The sequence below is a fragment of the Pseudorasbora parva genome, chromosome 16 (genome assembly GCF_024679245.1).
Source record: "Pseudorasbora parva isolate DD20220531a chromosome 16, ASM2467924v1, whole genome shotgun sequence".
In the NCBI taxonomy this organism is placed as follows: Eukaryota; Metazoa; Chordata; class Actinopteri; order Cypriniformes; family Gobionidae; genus Pseudorasbora; species Pseudorasbora parva.
Genome location: NC_090187.1, coordinates 298,474 through 310,000, shown reverse-complemented (window position 1 = coordinate 310,000; position 11,527 = coordinate 298,474). Strand labels below are relative to the sequence as shown.

Sequence of the window (11,527 nt, the reverse complement as noted above, 5' to 3'; positions counted from 1 at the left end):
TCTGGAGTCAGACGCGCTACCGTTGGGCCACGAGGCCACGCACAGCTGTATTGTTTCTTAGCTACATGTTGAGTCTAGGAGTAATTATTCCTGATTTTCACAAAAGGTTTGCAATGAAAGAATGGAATGATTGACCCCGACGTGATTTGAACACGCAACCTTCTGATCTGGAGTCAGACGCGCTACCGTTGCGCCACGAGGTCACGCACAGCTGTATTGTTTCTTAGCTACATGTTGAGTCTAGGAGTAATTATTCCTGATTTTCACAAAAGGTTTGCAATGAAAGCATGGAATGATTGACCCCGACGTGATTTGAACACACAACCTTCTGATCTGGAGTCAGACGCGCTACCGTTGCGCCACGAGGTCACGCACAGCTGTATTGTTTCTTAGCTATATGTTGAGTCTAGGAGTAATTATTCCTGATTTTCACAAAAGGTTTGCAATGAAAGCATGGGATGATTGATCCTGACGTGATTTGAACACGCAACCTTCAGATCTGGAGTCAGACGCGCTACCGTTGCACCACGAGACCACGCACAGCTGTATTGTTTCTTAGCTACATGTTGAGTCTAGGAGTAATTATTCCTGATTTTTGCCAAAGGTTTGCAATGAAAGAATGGAATGATTGACCCGACGTGATTTGAACACGCAACCTTCTGATCTGGAGTCAGACGCGCTACCGTTGCGCCACGAGGCCACGCACGGCTGTATTGTTTCTTAGCTAAATGTTGAGTCTAGGAGTAATTATTCCTGATTTTTGCCAAAGGTTTGCAATGAAAGAATGGAATGATTGACCCCGACGTGATTTGAACACGCAACCTTCTGATCTGGAGTCAGACGCGCTACCGTTGCGCCACGAGGCCACGCACAGCTGTATTGTTTCTTAGCTAGATGTTGAGTCTAGGAGTAATTATTCCTGATTTTTGCCAAAGGTTTGCAATGAAAGAATGGAATGATTGACCCCGACGTGATTTGAACACGCAACCTTCTGATCTGGAGTCAGACGCGCTACCGTTGCGCCACGAGGCCACGCACAGCTGTATTGTTTCTTAGCTAGATGTTGAGTCTAGGAGTAATTATTCCTGATTTTAACAAAAGGTTTGCAATGAAAGAATGGAATGATTGACCCCGACGTGATTTGAACACACAACCTTCTGATCTGGAGTCAGACGCGCTACCGTTGCGCCACGAGGCCACGCACGGCTGTATTGTTTCTTAGCTAAATGTTGAGTCTAGGAGTAATTATTCCTGATTTTTGCCAAAGGTTTGCAATGAAAGAATGGAATGATTGACCCCGACGTGATTTGAACACGCAACCTTCTGATCTGGAGTCAGACGCGCTACCGTTGCGCCACGAGGCCACGCACAGCTGTATTGTTTCTTAGCTAGATTTTGAGTCTAGGAGTAATTATTCCTGATTTTAACAAAAGGTTTGCAATGAAAGAATGGAATGATTGACCCCGACGTGATTTGAACACGCAACCATTGCGCCACGAGGCCACGCACAGCTGTATGTTTCTTAGCTAGATGTTGAGTCTAGGAGTAATTATTCCTGATTTTCACAAAAGGTTTGCAATGAAAGAATGGAATGATTGACCCCGACGTGATTTGAACACGCAACCTTCTGATCTGGAGTCAGACGCGCTACCGTTGCGCCACGAGGCCATGCACAGCTGTATTGTTTCTTAGCTACATGTTGAGTCTAGGAGTAATTATTCCTGATTTTTGCCAAAGGTTTGTAATCAAAGAATGGAATGATTGACCCCGACGTGATTTGAACACGCAACCTTCTGATCTGGAGTCAGACGCGCTACCGTTGGGCCACGAGGCCACGCACAGCTGTATTGTTTCTTAGCTACATGTTGAGTCTAGGAGTAATTATTCCTGATTTTAACAAAAGGTTTGCAATTAAAGAATGGAATGATTGATCCTGACGTGATTTGAACACGCAACCTTCTGATCTGGAGTCAGACGCGCTACCGTTGGGCCACGAGGCTACGCACAGCTGTATTGTTTCTTAGCTACATGTTGAGTCTAGGAGTAATTATTCCTGATTTTCACAAAAGGTTTGCAATGAAAGAATGGAATGATTGACCCCAACGTGATTTGAACACACAACCTTCAGATCTGGAGTCAGACGCGCTACCGTTGGGCCACGAGGCTACGCACAGCTGTATTGTTTCTTAGCTACATGTTGAGTCTAGGAGTAATTATTCCTGATTTTCACAAAAGGTTTGCAATGAAAGAATGGAATGATTGACCCCAACGTGATTTGAACACGCAACCTTCTGATCTGGAGTCAGACGCGCTACCGTTGCGCCACGAGGCCACGCACACCTGTATTGTTTCTCAGCTACATGTTGAGTCTAGGAGTAATTATTCCTGATTTTCACAAAAGGTTTGCAATGAAAGAATGGAATGATTGACCCCGACGTGATTTGAACACGCAACCTTCTGATCTGGAGTCAGACGCGCTACCGTTGCGCCACGAGGTCACGCACAGCTGTATTGTTTCTTAGCTACATGTTGAGTCTAGGAGTAATTATTCCTGATTTTCACAAAAGGTTTGCAATGAAAGCATGGAATGATTGATCCTGACGTGATTTGAACACGCAACCTTCTGATCTGGAGTCAGACGCGCTACCGTTGCACCACGAGACCACGCACAGCTGTATTGTTTCTTAGCTACATGTTGAGTCTAGGAGTAATTATTCCTGATTTTTGCCAAAGGTTTGCAATGAAAGAATGGAATGATTGACCCGACGTGATTTGAACACGCAACCTTCTGATCTGGAGTCAGACGCGCTACCGTTGCGCCATGAGGCCATGTACAACTGTATTGTTTCTTAGCTACATGTTGAGTCTAGGAGTAATTATTCCTGATTTTAACAAAAGGTTTGCAATGAAAGAATGGAATGATTGACCCCGACGTGATTTGAACACGCAACCTTCTGATCTGGAGTCAGACGCGCTACCGTTGCGCCACGAGGCCACGCACGGCTGTATTGTTTCTTAGCTACATGTTGAGTCTAGGAGTAATTATTCCTGATTTTTGGCAAAGGTTTGCAATCAAAGAATGGAATGATTGACCCCGACGTGATTTGAACACGCAACCTTCTGATCTGGAGTCAGACGCGCTACCGTTGCGCCACGAGGCCACGCACGGCTGTATTGTTTCTTAGCTAAATGTTGAGTCTAGGAGTAATTATTCCTGATTTTTGCCAAAGGTTTGCAATGAAAGAATGGAATGATTGACCCCGACGTGATTTGAACACGCAACCTTCTGATCTGGAGTCAGACGCGCTACCGTTGCGCCACGAGGCCATGCACAGCTGTATTGTTTCTTAGCTACATGTTGAGTCTAGGAGTAATTATTCCTGATTTTCACAAAAGGTTTGCAATTAAAAGAATGGAATGATTGACCCCGACGTGATTTGAACACGCAACCTTCTGATCTGGAGTCAGACGCGCTACCGTTGCGCCACGAGGCCATGCACAGCTGTATTGTTTCTTAGCTACATGTTGAGTCTAGGAGTAATTATTCCTGATTTTCACAAAAGGTTTGCAATCAAAGAATGGAATGATTGACCCCGACGTGATTTGAACACGCAACCTTCTGATCTGGAGTCAGACGCGCTACCGTTGCGCCACGAGGCCACGCACAGCTGTATTGTTTCTTAGCTAGATGTTGAGTCTAGGAGTAATTATTCCTGATTTTAACAAAAGGTTTGCAATGAAAGAACGGAATGATTGACCCCGACGTGATTTGAACACGCAACCTTCTGATCTGGAGTCAGACGCGCTACCGTTGCGCCACGAGGCCATGCACAGCTGTATTGTTTCTTAGCTACATGTTGAGTCTAGGAGTAATTATTCCTGATTTTTGCCAAAGGTTTGTAATCAAAGAATGGAATGATTGACCCCGACGTGATTTGAACACGCAACCTTCTGATCTGGAGTCAGACGCGCTACCGTTGCGCCAAGGGGCCACGCACAGCTGTATTGTTTCTTAGCTACATGTTGAGTCTAGGAGTAATTATTCCTGATTTTCACAAAAGGTTTGCAATGAAAGAATGGAATGATTGACCCCGACGTGATTTGAACACGCAACCTTCTGATCTGGAGTCAGACGCGCTACCGTTGCGCCATGAGGTCACGCACAGCTGTATTGTTTCTTAGCTACATGTTGAGTCTAGGAGTAATTATTCCTGATTTTCACAAAAGGTTTGCAATGAAAGAATGGAATGATTGACCCCAACGTGATTTGAACACGCAACCTTCTGATCTGGAGTCAAGACACGCTACCGTTGCGCCACGAGGCCACGCACAGCTGTATTGTTTCTTAGCTAGATGTTGAGTCTAGGAGTAATTATTCCTGATTTTCACAAAAGGTTTGCAATGAAAGAATGGAATGATTGATCCTGACGTGATTTGAACACGCAACCTTCTGATCTGGAGTCAGACGCGCTACCGTTGCGCCACGAGGCCACGCACAGCTGTATTGTTTCTTAGCTACATGTTGAGTCTAGGAGTAATTATTCCTGATTTTCACAAAAGGTTTGCAATGAAAGAATGGAATGATTGACCCCGACGTGATTTGAACACGCAACCTTCTGATCTGGAGTCAGACGCGCTACCGTTGCGCCACGAGGCCACGCACAGCTGTATTGTTTCTTAGCTACATGTTGAGTCTAGGAGTAAATATTCCTGATTTTCACAAAAAGTTTGCAATGAAAGAATGGAATGATTGACCCCGACGTGATTTGAACACGCAACCTTCTTATCTGGAGTCAGACGCGCAACCGTTGCGCCACAAGGTCACGCACAGCTGTATTGTTTCTTAGCTACATGTTGAGTCTAGGAGTAATTATTCCTGATTTTCACAAAAGGTTTGCAATGAAAGAATGGAATGATTGACCCCGACGTGATTTGAACACGCAACCTTCTGATCTGGAGTCAGACGCGCTACCGTTGCGCCACGAGGCCACGCACAGCTGTATTGTTTCTTAGCTACATGTTGAGTCTAGGAGTAAATATTCCTGATTTTCACAAAAAGTTTGCAATGAAAGAATGGAATGATTGACCCCGACGTGATTTGAACACGCAACCTTCTGATCTGGAGTCAGACGCGCTACCGTTGCGCCACGAGGCCACGCACAGCTGTATTGTTTCTTGGCTAGTTGTTGAGTCTAGGAGTAATTATTCCTGATTTTCACAAAAGGTTTGCAATGAAAGAATGGAATGATTGACCCCGACGTGATTTGAACACGCAACCTTCTGATCTGGAGTCAGACGCGCTACCGTTGCGCCACGAGGCCACGCACAGCTGTATTGTTTCTTAGCTAGTTGTTGAGTCTAGGAGTAATTATTCCTGATTTTCACAAAAGGTTTGCAATGAAAGAATGGAATGATTGACCCCGACGTGATTTGAACACGCAACCTTCTGATCTGGAGTCAGACGCGCTACCGTTGCGCCACGAGGCCACGCACAGCTGTATTGTTTCTTAGCTAGATGTTGAGTCTAGGAGTAATTATTCCTGATTTTAACAAAAGGTTTGCAATGAAAGAATGCTTTGATTGACACCGACGTGATTTGAACACGCAACCGTTGCGCCACGAGGTCACGCACAGCTGTATTGTTTCTTAGCTACATGTTGAGTCTAGGAGTAATTATTCCTGATTTTCACAAAAGGTTTGCAATCAAAGAATGGAATGATTGACCCCGACGTGATTTGAACATGCAATCTTCTGATGTGGAGTCAGACGCGCTACCGTTGCGCCACGAGGCCACGCACAGCTGTATTGTTTCTTAGCTAGATGTTGAGTCTAGGAGTAATTATTCCTGATTTTTGCCAATGGTTTGCAATGAAAGAATGGAATGATTGACCCCGACGTGATTTGAACACGCAACCTTCTGATCTGGAGTCAGACGCGTTACCGTTGCGCCACGAGGCCACGCACAGCTGTATTGTTTCTTAGCTACATGTTGAGTCTAGGAGTAATTATTCCTGATTTTCACAAAAGGTTTGCAATGAAAGAATGGAATGATTGACCCCGACGTGATTTGAACACGCAACCTTCTGATCTGGAGTCAGACGCGCTACCGTTGCGCCAAGAGGCCACGCACAGCTGTATTGTTTATTAGCTAGATGTTGAGTCTAGGAGTAATTATTCCTGATTTTCACAAAAGGTTTGCAATGAAAGAATGGAATGATTGACCCCGACGTGATTTGAACACGCAACCTTCTGATCTGGAGTCAGACGCGCTACCGTTGCGCCACGAGGCCACGCACAGCTGTATTGTTTCTTAGCTAGATGTTGAGTCTAGGAGTAATTATTCCTGATTTTAACAAAAGGTTTGCAATTAAAGAATGGAATGATTGATCCTGACGTGATTTGAACACGCAACCTTCTGATCTGGAGTCAGACGCGCTACCGTTGGGCCACGAGGCTATGCACAGCTGTATTGTTTCTTAGCTACATGTTGAGTCTAGGAGTAATTATTCCTGATTTTAACAAAAGGTTTGCAATTAAAGAATGGAATGATTGATCCTGACGTGATTTGAACACGCAACCTTCTGATCTGGAGTCAGACGCGCTACCGTTGGGCCACGAGGCTATGCACAGCTGTATTGTTTCTTAGCTACATGTTGAGTCTAGGAGTAATTATTCCTGATTTTAACAAAAGGTTTGCAATTAAAGAATGGAATGATTGATCCTGACGTGATTTGAACACGCAACCTTCTGATCTGGAGTCAGACGCGCTACCGTTGGGCCACGAGGCTATGCACAGCTGTATTGTTTCTTAGCTACATGTTGAGTCTAGGAGTAATTATTCCTGATTTTCACAAAAGGTTTGCAATGAAAGCATGGAATGATTGACCCCGACGTGATTTGAACACTCAACCTTCTGATCTGGAGTCAGACGCGCTACCGTTGCGCCACGAGGTCACGCACAGCTGTATTGTTTCTTAGCTAGATGTTGAGTCTAGGAGTAATTATTCCTGATTTTCACAAAAGGTTTGCAATGAAAGAATGGAATGATTGACCCCGACGTGATTTGAACACGCAACCTTCTGATCTGGAGTCAGACGCGCTACCGTTGCGCCACGAGGTCACGCACAGCTGTATTGTTTCTTAGCTATATGTTGAGTCTAGGAGTAATTATTCCTGATTTTCACAAAAGGTTTGCAATGAAAGAATGGAATGATTGACCCCGACGTGATTTGAACACGCAACCTTCTGATCTGGAGTCAGACGCGCTACCGTTGCGCCACGAGGTAACGCACAGCTGTATTGTTTCTTAGCTATATGTTGAGTCTAGGAGTAATTATTCCTGATTTTCACAAAAGGTTTGCAATGAAAGAATGGAATGATTGATCCTGACGTGATTTGAACACGCAACCTTCAGATCTGGAGTCAGACGCGCTACCGTTGCACCACGAGACCACGCACAGCTGTATTGTTTCTTAGCTACATGTTGAGTCTAGGAGTAATTATTCCTGATTTTTGCCAAAGGTTTGCAATGAAAGAATGGAATGATTGACCCGACGTGATTTGAACACGCAACCTTCTGATCTGGAGTCAGACGCGCTACCGTTGCGCCACGAGGCCATGTACAACTGTATTGTTTCTTAGCTACATGTTGAGTCTAGGAGTAATTATTCCTGATTTTAACAAAAGGTTTGCAATGAAAGAATGGAATGATTGACCCCGACGTGATTTGAACACGCAACCTTCTGATCTGGAGTCAGACGCGCTACCGTTGCGCCACGAGGCCACGCACGGCTGTATTGTTTCTTAGCTAAATGTTGAGTCTAGGAGTAATTATTCCTGATTTTTGCCAAAGGTTTGCAATGAAAGAATGGAATGATTGACCCCGACGTGATTTGAACACGCAACCTTCTGATCTGGAGTCAGACGCGTTACCGTTGCGCCACGAGGCCACGCACAGCTGTATTGTTTCTTAGCTACATGTTGAGTCTAGGAGTAATTATTCCTGATTTTCACAAAAGGTTTGCAATGAAAGAATGGAATGATTGACCCCGACGTGATTTGAACACGCAACCTTCTGATCTGGAGTCAGACGCGCTACCGTTGCGCCAAGAGGCCACGCACAGCTGTATTGTTTATTAGCTAGATGTTGAGTCTAGGAGTAATTATTCCTGATTTTCACAAAAGGTTTGCAATGAAAGAATGGAATGATTGACCCCGACGTGATTTGAACACGCAACCTTCTGATCTGGAGTCAGACGCGCTACCGTTGCGCCACGAGGCTATGCACAGCTGTATTGTTTCTTAGCTACATGTTGAGTCTAGGAGTAATTATTCCTGATTTTCACAAAAGGTTTGCAATGAAAGAATGGAATGATTGACCCCGACGTGATTTGAACACGCAACCTTCTGATCTGGAGTCAGACGCGCTACCGTTGCGCCACGAGGCCACGCACAGCTGTATTGTTTCTTAGCTAGATGTTGAGTCTAGGAGTAATTATTCCTGATTTTAACAAAAGGTTTGCAATTAAAGAATGGATTGATTGATCCTGACGTGATTTGAACACGCAACCTTCTGATCTGGAGTCAGACGCGCTACCGTTGGGCCACGAGGCTATGCACAGCTGTATTGTTTCTTAGCTACATGTTGAGTCTAGGAGTAATTATTCCTGATTTTAACAAAAGGTTTGCAATTAAAGAATGGAATGATTGATCCTGACGTGATTTGAACACGCAACCTTCTGATCTGGAGTCAGACGCGCTACCGTTGGGCCACGAGGCTATGCACAGCTGTATTGTTTCTTAGCTACATGTTGAGTCTAGGAGTAATTATTCCTGATTTTCACAAAAGATTTGCAATGAAAGCATGGAATGATTGACCCCGACGTGATTTGAACACGCAACCTTCTGATCTGGAGTCAGACGCGCTACCGTTGCGCCACGAGGTCACGCACAGCTGTATTGTTTCTTAGCTAGATGTTGAGTCTAGGAGTAATTATTCCTGATTTTCACAAAAGGTTTGCAATGAAAGAATGGAATGATTGACCCCGACGTGATTTGAACACGAAACCTTCTGATCTGGAGTCAGACGCGCTACCGTTGCGCCACGAGGTCACGCACAGCTGTATTGTTTCTTAGCTATATGTTGAGTCTAGGAGTAATTATTCCTGATTTTCACAAAAGGTTTGCAATGAAAGAATGGAATGATTGACCCCGACGTGATTTGAACACGCAACCTTCTGATCTGGAGTCAGACGCGCTACCGTTGCGCCACGAGGTCACGCACAGCTGTATTGTTTCTTAGCTATATGTTGAGTCTAGGAGTAATTATTCCTGATTTTCACAAAAGGTTTGCAATGAAAGAATGGAATGATTGATCCTGACGTGATTTGAACACGCAACCTTCAGATCTGGAGTCAGACGCGCTACCGTTGCACCACGAGACCACGCACAGCTGTATTGTTTCTTAGCTACATGTTGAGTCTAGGAGTAATTATTCCTGATTTTTGCCAAAGGTTTGCAATGAAAGAATGGAATGATTGACCCGACGTGATTTGAACACGCAACCTTCTGATCTGGAGTCAGACGCGCTACCGTTGCGCCACGAGGCCATGTACAACTGTATTGTTTCTTAGCTACATGTTGAGTCTAGGAGTAATTATTCCTGATTTTAACAAAAGGTTTGCAATGAAAGAATGGAATGATTGACCCCGACGTGATTTGAACACCCAACCTTCTGATCTGGAGTCAGACGCGCTACCGTTGCGCCACGAGGCCACGCACGGCTGTATTGTTTCTTAGCTACATGTTGAGTCTAGGAGTAATTATTCCTGATTTTTGGCAAAGGTTTGCAATCAAAGAATGGAATGATTGACCCCGACGTGATTTGAACACGCAACCTTCTGATCTGGAGTCAGACGCGCTACCGTTGCGCCACGAGGCCACGCACGGCTGTATTGTTTCTTAGCTAAATGTTGAGTCTAGGAGTAATTATTCCTGATTTTTGCCAAAGGTTTGCAATGAAAGAATGGAATGATTGACCCCGACGTGATTTGAACACGCAACCTTCTGATCTGGAGTCAGACGCGCTACCGTTGCGCCACGAGGTCACGCACAGCTGTATTGTTTCTTAGCTACATGTTGAGTCTAGGAGTAATTATTCCTGATTTTAACAAAAGGTTTGCAATTAAAGAATGGAATGATTGATCCTGACGTGATTTGAACACGCAACCTTCTGATCTGGAGTCAGACGCGCTACCGTTGGGCCACGAGGCTACGCACAGCTGTATTGTTTCTTAGCTACATATTGAGTCTAGGAGTAATTATTCCTGATTTTCACAAAAGGTTTGCAATGAAAGAATGGAATGATTGACCCCAACGTGATTTGAACACGCAACCTTCTGATCTGGAGTCAGACGCGCTACCGTTGGGCCACGAGGCTACGCACAGCTGTATTGTTTCTTAGCTACATGTTGAGTCTAGGAGTAATTATTCCTGATTTTCACAAAAGGTTTGCAATGAAAGAATGGAATGATTGACCCCGACGTGATTTGAACACGCAACCTTCTGATCTGGAGTCAGACGCGCTACCGTTGCGCCACGAGGCTACGCACAGCTGTATTGTTTCTTAGCTACATGTTGAGTCTAGGAGTAATTATTCCTGATTTTTGCCAAAGGTTTGCAATGAAAGAATGGAATGATTGACCCCGACGTGATTTGAACACGCAACCTTCTGATCTGGAGTCAGACGCGCTACCGTTGCGCCACAAGGCCATGCACAGCTGTATTGTTTCTTAGCTACATGTTGAGTCTAGGAGTAATTATTCCTGATTTTAACAAAAGGTTTGCAATTAAAGAATGGAATGATTGATCCTGACGTGATTTGATCACGCAACCTTCTGATCAGGAGTCAGACGCGCTACCGTTGGGCCACGAGGCTACGCACAGCTGTATTGTTTCTTAGCTACATGTTGAGTCTAGGAGTAATTATTCCTGATTTTAACAAAAGGTTTGCAATTAAAGAATGGAATGATTGATCCTGACGTGATTTGAACACGCAACCTTCTGATCTGGAGTCATACGCGCTACCGTTGGGCCACGAGGCTACGCACAGCTGTATTGTTTCTTAGCTACATGTTGAGTCTAGGAGTAATTATTCCTGATTTTCACAAAAGGTTTGCAATGAAAGAATGGAATGATTGACCCCAACGTGATTTGAACACGCAACCTTCTGATCTGGAGTCAGACGCGCTACCGTTGCGCCACGAGGCCACGCACACCTGTATTGTTTCTCAGCTACATGTTGAGTCTAGGAGTAATTATTCCTGATTTTCACAAAAGGTTTGCAATCAAAGAATGGAATGATTGACCCCGACGTGATTTGAACACGCAACCTTTTGATCTGGAGTCAGACGCGCTACCGTTGCGCCACGAGGCCACGCACAGCTGTATTGTTTCTTAGCTAGATGTTGAGTCTAGGAGTAATTATTCCTGATTTTCACAAAAGGTTTGAAATGAAAGAATGGAATGA

General features: G+C 44.6%; 45 non-coding genes across 45 annotated transcripts; all 45 read right to left on the bottom strand.

Moving 5' to 3' along the window:
• Positions 1 to 131: 131 nt before the first annotated feature.
• On the bottom strand, positions 132 to 203 carry trnaw-cca (transfer RNA tryptophan (anticodon CCA)). Its single transcript has one exon. It is a non-coding gene; the product is annotated as a tRNA-Trp (tRNA).
• A 94-nt stretch (positions 204 to 297) lies between these two features.
• Positions 298 to 369, bottom strand: trnaw-cca (transfer RNA tryptophan (anticodon CCA)). The gene has a single exon. It is a non-coding gene; the product is annotated as a tRNA-Trp (tRNA).
• A 259-nt stretch (positions 370 to 628) lies between these two features.
• trnaw-cca (transfer RNA tryptophan (anticodon CCA)) lies at positions 629 to 701 on the bottom strand. Its single transcript has one exon. It is a non-coding gene; the product is annotated as a tRNA-Trp (tRNA).
• Positions 702 to 794: 93 nt separating this feature from the next.
• trnaw-cca (transfer RNA tryptophan (anticodon CCA)) lies at positions 795 to 866 on the bottom strand. The gene has a single exon. It is a non-coding gene; the product is annotated as a tRNA-Trp (tRNA).
• A 94-nt stretch (positions 867 to 960) lies between these two features.
• On the bottom strand, positions 961 to 1,032 carry trnaw-cca (transfer RNA tryptophan (anticodon CCA)). The gene has a single exon. It is a non-coding gene; the product is annotated as a tRNA-Trp (tRNA).
• Positions 1,033 to 1,126: 94 nt separating this feature from the next.
• trnaw-cca (transfer RNA tryptophan (anticodon CCA)) lies at positions 1,127 to 1,198 on the bottom strand. Its single transcript has one exon. It is a non-coding gene; the product is annotated as a tRNA-Trp (tRNA).
• A 94-nt stretch (positions 1,199 to 1,292) lies between these two features.
• trnaw-cca (transfer RNA tryptophan (anticodon CCA)) lies at positions 1,293 to 1,364 on the bottom strand. Its single transcript has one exon. It is a non-coding gene; the product is annotated as a tRNA-Trp (tRNA).
• A 232-nt stretch (positions 1,365 to 1,596) lies between these two features.
• On the bottom strand, positions 1,597 to 1,668 carry trnaw-cca (transfer RNA tryptophan (anticodon CCA)). The gene has a single exon. It is a non-coding gene; the product is annotated as a tRNA-Trp (tRNA).
• A 592-nt stretch (positions 1,669 to 2,260) lies between these two features.
• On the bottom strand, positions 2,261 to 2,332 carry trnaw-cca (transfer RNA tryptophan (anticodon CCA)). The gene has a single exon. It is a non-coding gene; the product is annotated as a tRNA-Trp (tRNA).
• Positions 2,333 to 2,426: 94 nt separating this feature from the next.
• trnaw-cca (transfer RNA tryptophan (anticodon CCA)) lies at positions 2,427 to 2,498 on the bottom strand. The gene has a single exon. It is a non-coding gene; the product is annotated as a tRNA-Trp (tRNA).
• A 425-nt stretch (positions 2,499 to 2,923) lies between these two features.
• Positions 2,924 to 2,995, bottom strand: trnaw-cca (transfer RNA tryptophan (anticodon CCA)). Its single transcript has one exon. It is a non-coding gene; the product is annotated as a tRNA-Trp (tRNA).
• A 94-nt stretch (positions 2,996 to 3,089) lies between these two features.
• On the bottom strand, positions 3,090 to 3,161 carry trnaw-cca (transfer RNA tryptophan (anticodon CCA)). The gene has a single exon. It is a non-coding gene; the product is annotated as a tRNA-Trp (tRNA).
• A 94-nt stretch (positions 3,162 to 3,255) lies between these two features.
• trnaw-cca (transfer RNA tryptophan (anticodon CCA)) lies at positions 3,256 to 3,327 on the bottom strand. The gene has a single exon. It is a non-coding gene; the product is annotated as a tRNA-Trp (tRNA).
• A 95-nt stretch (positions 3,328 to 3,422) lies between these two features.
• On the bottom strand, positions 3,423 to 3,494 carry trnaw-cca (transfer RNA tryptophan (anticodon CCA)). Its single transcript has one exon. It is a non-coding gene; the product is annotated as a tRNA-Trp (tRNA).
• A 94-nt stretch (positions 3,495 to 3,588) lies between these two features.
• trnaw-cca (transfer RNA tryptophan (anticodon CCA)) lies at positions 3,589 to 3,660 on the bottom strand. Its single transcript has one exon. It is a non-coding gene; the product is annotated as a tRNA-Trp (tRNA).
• Positions 3,661 to 3,754: 94 nt separating this feature from the next.
• trnaw-cca (transfer RNA tryptophan (anticodon CCA)) lies at positions 3,755 to 3,826 on the bottom strand. The gene has a single exon. It is a non-coding gene; the product is annotated as a tRNA-Trp (tRNA).
• A 94-nt stretch (positions 3,827 to 3,920) lies between these two features.
• On the bottom strand, positions 3,921 to 3,992 carry trnaw-cca (transfer RNA tryptophan (anticodon CCA)). Its single transcript has one exon. It is a non-coding gene; the product is annotated as a tRNA-Trp (tRNA).
• A 94-nt stretch (positions 3,993 to 4,086) lies between these two features.
• On the bottom strand, positions 4,087 to 4,158 carry trnaw-cca (transfer RNA tryptophan (anticodon CCA)). Its single transcript has one exon. It is a non-coding gene; the product is annotated as a tRNA-Trp (tRNA).
• A 427-nt stretch (positions 4,159 to 4,585) lies between these two features.
• Positions 4,586 to 4,657, bottom strand: trnaw-cca (transfer RNA tryptophan (anticodon CCA)). The gene has a single exon. It is a non-coding gene; the product is annotated as a tRNA-Trp (tRNA).
• A 260-nt stretch (positions 4,658 to 4,917) lies between these two features.
• trnaw-cca (transfer RNA tryptophan (anticodon CCA)) lies at positions 4,918 to 4,989 on the bottom strand. Its single transcript has one exon. It is a non-coding gene; the product is annotated as a tRNA-Trp (tRNA).
• A 94-nt stretch (positions 4,990 to 5,083) lies between these two features.
• Positions 5,084 to 5,155, bottom strand: trnaw-cca (transfer RNA tryptophan (anticodon CCA)). Its single transcript has one exon. It is a non-coding gene; the product is annotated as a tRNA-Trp (tRNA).
• Positions 5,156 to 5,249: 94 nt separating this feature from the next.
• On the bottom strand, positions 5,250 to 5,321 carry trnaw-cca (transfer RNA tryptophan (anticodon CCA)). Its single transcript has one exon. It is a non-coding gene; the product is annotated as a tRNA-Trp (tRNA).
• Positions 5,322 to 5,415: 94 nt separating this feature from the next.
• Positions 5,416 to 5,487, bottom strand: trnaw-cca (transfer RNA tryptophan (anticodon CCA)). The gene has a single exon. It is a non-coding gene; the product is annotated as a tRNA-Trp (tRNA).
• A 399-nt stretch (positions 5,488 to 5,886) lies between these two features.
• Positions 5,887 to 5,958, bottom strand: trnaw-cca (transfer RNA tryptophan (anticodon CCA)). The gene has a single exon. It is a non-coding gene; the product is annotated as a tRNA-Trp (tRNA).
• A 94-nt stretch (positions 5,959 to 6,052) lies between these two features.
• Positions 6,053 to 6,124, bottom strand: trnaw-cca (transfer RNA tryptophan (anticodon CCA)). Its single transcript has one exon. It is a non-coding gene; the product is annotated as a tRNA-Trp (tRNA).
• Positions 6,125 to 6,218: 94 nt separating this feature from the next.
• Positions 6,219 to 6,290, bottom strand: trnaw-cca (transfer RNA tryptophan (anticodon CCA)). Its single transcript has one exon. It is a non-coding gene; the product is annotated as a tRNA-Trp (tRNA).
• A 592-nt stretch (positions 6,291 to 6,882) lies between these two features.
• Positions 6,883 to 6,954, bottom strand: trnaw-cca (transfer RNA tryptophan (anticodon CCA)). The gene has a single exon. It is a non-coding gene; the product is annotated as a tRNA-Trp (tRNA).
• A 94-nt stretch (positions 6,955 to 7,048) lies between these two features.
• On the bottom strand, positions 7,049 to 7,120 carry trnaw-cca (transfer RNA tryptophan (anticodon CCA)). The gene has a single exon. It is a non-coding gene; the product is annotated as a tRNA-Trp (tRNA).
• Positions 7,121 to 7,214: 94 nt separating this feature from the next.
• trnaw-cca (transfer RNA tryptophan (anticodon CCA)) lies at positions 7,215 to 7,286 on the bottom strand. Its single transcript has one exon. It is a non-coding gene; the product is annotated as a tRNA-Trp (tRNA).
• A 259-nt stretch (positions 7,287 to 7,545) lies between these two features.
• On the bottom strand, positions 7,546 to 7,618 carry trnaw-cca (transfer RNA tryptophan (anticodon CCA)). Its single transcript has one exon. It is a non-coding gene; the product is annotated as a tRNA-Trp (tRNA).
• Positions 7,619 to 7,711: 93 nt separating this feature from the next.
• On the bottom strand, positions 7,712 to 7,783 carry trnaw-cca (transfer RNA tryptophan (anticodon CCA)). Its single transcript has one exon. It is a non-coding gene; the product is annotated as a tRNA-Trp (tRNA).
• A 94-nt stretch (positions 7,784 to 7,877) lies between these two features.
• Positions 7,878 to 7,949, bottom strand: trnaw-cca (transfer RNA tryptophan (anticodon CCA)). Its single transcript has one exon. It is a non-coding gene; the product is annotated as a tRNA-Trp (tRNA).
• A 94-nt stretch (positions 7,950 to 8,043) lies between these two features.
• Positions 8,044 to 8,115, bottom strand: trnaw-cca (transfer RNA tryptophan (anticodon CCA)). The gene has a single exon. It is a non-coding gene; the product is annotated as a tRNA-Trp (tRNA).
• A 94-nt stretch (positions 8,116 to 8,209) lies between these two features.
• trnaw-cca (transfer RNA tryptophan (anticodon CCA)) lies at positions 8,210 to 8,281 on the bottom strand. The gene has a single exon. It is a non-coding gene; the product is annotated as a tRNA-Trp (tRNA).
• Positions 8,282 to 8,375: 94 nt separating this feature from the next.
• Positions 8,376 to 8,447, bottom strand: trnaw-cca (transfer RNA tryptophan (anticodon CCA)). The gene has a single exon. It is a non-coding gene; the product is annotated as a tRNA-Trp (tRNA).
• A 426-nt stretch (positions 8,448 to 8,873) lies between these two features.
• On the bottom strand, positions 8,874 to 8,945 carry trnaw-cca (transfer RNA tryptophan (anticodon CCA)). The gene has a single exon. It is a non-coding gene; the product is annotated as a tRNA-Trp (tRNA).
• A 94-nt stretch (positions 8,946 to 9,039) lies between these two features.
• trnaw-cca (transfer RNA tryptophan (anticodon CCA)) lies at positions 9,040 to 9,111 on the bottom strand. Its single transcript has one exon. It is a non-coding gene; the product is annotated as a tRNA-Trp (tRNA).
• A 94-nt stretch (positions 9,112 to 9,205) lies between these two features.
• Positions 9,206 to 9,277, bottom strand: trnaw-cca (transfer RNA tryptophan (anticodon CCA)). The gene has a single exon. It is a non-coding gene; the product is annotated as a tRNA-Trp (tRNA).
• A 259-nt stretch (positions 9,278 to 9,536) lies between these two features.
• Positions 9,537 to 9,609, bottom strand: trnaw-cca (transfer RNA tryptophan (anticodon CCA)). The gene has a single exon. It is a non-coding gene; the product is annotated as a tRNA-Trp (tRNA).
• Positions 9,610 to 9,868: 259 nt separating this feature from the next.
• On the bottom strand, positions 9,869 to 9,940 carry trnaw-cca (transfer RNA tryptophan (anticodon CCA)). The gene has a single exon. It is a non-coding gene; the product is annotated as a tRNA-Trp (tRNA).
• Positions 9,941 to 10,034: 94 nt separating this feature from the next.
• On the bottom strand, positions 10,035 to 10,106 carry trnaw-cca (transfer RNA tryptophan (anticodon CCA)). Its single transcript has one exon. It is a non-coding gene; the product is annotated as a tRNA-Trp (tRNA).
• Positions 10,107 to 10,532: 426 nt separating this feature from the next.
• trnaw-cca (transfer RNA tryptophan (anticodon CCA)) lies at positions 10,533 to 10,604 on the bottom strand. The gene has a single exon. It is a non-coding gene; the product is annotated as a tRNA-Trp (tRNA).
• A 94-nt stretch (positions 10,605 to 10,698) lies between these two features.
• On the bottom strand, positions 10,699 to 10,770 carry trnaw-cca (transfer RNA tryptophan (anticodon CCA)). The gene has a single exon. It is a non-coding gene; the product is annotated as a tRNA-Trp (tRNA).
• A 426-nt stretch (positions 10,771 to 11,196) lies between these two features.
• trnaw-cca (transfer RNA tryptophan (anticodon CCA)) lies at positions 11,197 to 11,268 on the bottom strand. The gene has a single exon. It is a non-coding gene; the product is annotated as a tRNA-Trp (tRNA).
• A 94-nt stretch (positions 11,269 to 11,362) lies between these two features.
• trnaw-cca (transfer RNA tryptophan (anticodon CCA)) lies at positions 11,363 to 11,434 on the bottom strand. Its single transcript has one exon. It is a non-coding gene; the product is annotated as a tRNA-Trp (tRNA).
• Positions 11,435 to 11,527: the final 93 nt, after the last annotated feature.